This window comes from Montipora foliosa, unplaced genomic scaffold (genome assembly GCF_036669935.1).
Source record: "Montipora foliosa isolate CH-2021 unplaced genomic scaffold, ASM3666993v2 scaffold_426, whole genome shotgun sequence".
NCBI lineage: Eukaryota > Metazoa > Cnidaria > Anthozoa > Scleractinia > Acroporidae > Montipora > Montipora foliosa.
Genome location: NW_027179730.1, coordinates 180,044 through 182,500, shown reverse-complemented (window position 1 = coordinate 182,500; position 2,457 = coordinate 180,044). Strand labels below are relative to the sequence as shown.

At 40.7% G+C, this 2,457-nt stretch overlaps 1 non-coding gene across 1 annotated transcript; it reads right to left on the bottom strand.

Moving 5' to 3' along the window:
- Positions 1–2,113: 2,113 nt before the first annotated feature.
- On the bottom strand, positions 2,114–2,186 carry Trnas-gga (transfer RNA serine (anticodon GGA)). Its single transcript has one exon. It is a non-coding gene; the product is annotated as a tRNA-Ser (tRNA).
- Between the last annotated feature and the right edge of the window lie 271 nt (positions 2,187–2,457).

The window sequence follows — 2,457 nt, the reverse complement described above, 5'->3', positions numbered from 1 at the left end:
TTCAGTGGTTATGTGCAAAAACCGTAATGCGGGCTCACTTCGTCAGCTATTTTCCTCCTTTGTTTACGGCGTTCTTGTGATGATCGACCATGATGCCGGAAAACAAATACGGTTCATCGCCGGGCCGACTTTAACTGGCTTAACAATAAAGCCCATGTATCCCTCTAAGAAGACATCGTTTTGACGTCGATAGACTTAACAGCAGCAACGAGAATGATGCCGTGAAAGGTGTAATAATTATAAGATTCTTTTGATCATTGGAAAGCCATGCCATTTTTGCAAACTTTTTTGCAAATATGTTTCAACGCGGAGAAAATAGTTTTCGAAGTGACTTACTATTAATATTTACTACTTTTAATTGCGAAAAACGCCAAAAACTGTAACTCAATCTTAACTCAAACTCTACTCAAACTCAACTCAAACTCAACTCAACTCGTAACTCGATGAATAGCCGAGCCCATACTGATCGATACTGAGTTGCTACTGACAGTGTTTGATAATTTACTATCAGGTGTTCCTCCAATATGCTGCTGATTTCATGGCGTCTGGTAGCTGATGTGCTTGTTGCCTCATTGGTTGATGGGTTAATCCGTGCCCCCCTTTCAGTGCCATGTGTGATGCCCATTCATGTGGGCAGGCGCAATTTTTCTTATTACATCTCCATCGGATTCCAAATCGATCCCGATGCCGTGGGCAAATCGTTGTACCCAAAATTATATCATCTATCTCAAAAACACCTTTAAAAGCAATTAATTTAATAAGAAAACAATAACAATTTCACGGGCATTGATACAATCCGGCTGCACTGATCAATGTACTCGCTTCAGGGACAACTGGAAAAGTAAGTGCTCGCAGTCTCGCACAACGATACATGATTACATGGTCTTACATATCTTGCTTCCTCGATTATTGCTTTTTTTTTTTTCAGTCGATTTATGGTTAAATTGAGCTGAGTAGACTGGCTAGTGTCGCTGCTTGCCTCATGGATTAAAGAACGAGGTATATCCAAAAACACTACTGCGGCACTGCGGCAGCAGTGTTTTTAGGCTCCATTTCTTGTGGCCGGGTATTCTGCTTTTGACATTAAGATTGTAGTAGGTAGTATCTGCGTATTTCGCAAAGTGATTTTCTGCTCAATATCTTTAGGGGATTATCTTACATGAGGATTCGGTTCCTCTCTGATGGCAGCCTTTTTGTATTGATTATTACAAAGAAAGTTCTTATAAATAAACGAGATGCTTCCGTGAAGCATACACTGGGTTGCCTGTGGTACATGTTACAGAAAATCAGAAAGCTCTGAATTGTGTGGTATTGAACTACAGCATTCCAGTCTCTGAAGAATAACAAATAAAAGAGAAGCGAGAAACATTGGCTTCTGGGCTGACATGTTGATAATTTTCAAGTTCCCTCACAACTTCTTTTCATCACAAGTTTAAGCGTGCCCTCTGAGCATCTGACAGCTTTGTAATACCAAAGTTCACTGAAGTTTAACCCTGTCCAGCGGGGTTAGTGTTTGGATGGGAGACCAAAACAATATACCCCTCATAAAACAGAAGCATCGGACCGAAAATACTATTAACGCTAACAAATGCGAACTCAGCAAGATACATATTTTGTTAGCTTGCTTTATGCAAAACAAGCACGTCATACGCAAAAAGTAGGTTCTGGAGGTAATTTTGAAAGTGGAAATCAAGGTTACGCGGCAGAGGGCAAATACAAACTCACGATTTAATTAAGTTAACACACCAGAAAGACGCTAAACTCATTTTGACAAGAAAATGCTCTACTCAAGTGAAGCTATGATCTTCGCAGTTATGAGCGCAATTTTTGCAATTGCGTAGAGAAGTCTGAAAAATTCAGGACTTCAACGGGGTTTGAACCCGTGACCTCGCGATTCCGGAGCGACGCTCTAACCAACTGAGCTATGAAGCCACTGATGTTGGGAGCTGGTCATTTGTGGGTTCTAATGGTCCCGTGAGGAATGAATCAATGATGAAATGGTAAATATGAAATGAATCATATATGAACTGCGGATATGAAATCAAGTGAAGCTATGATCTTCGCAGTTATGAGCGAAATTTTTGCAATTGCGTAGAAAAGTCTGAAAAATTCAGGACTTCAACGGGGTTTGAACCCGTGACCTCGCGATTCCAGTGCGACGCTCTAACCAACTGAGCTATGAAGCCACTGACGTAGGAAGCTGGTCATTTGTGGGGTCTAATGGTCCCGGGAGGAATGAATCAATGATGAAATGGTATATATGAAATGAATCACGCAATTGCAAAAATTGCGCTCATAACTGCGAATATCATAGCTTCACTTGATTTCATATCTGCATTTCATATATGATTCATTTCATGTATACCATTTCATCATTGATTCATTCCTCACGGGACCATTAGAACCCACAAATGACCAGCTCCCAACGTCAGTGGCTTCATAGCTCAGTTGGTTAGA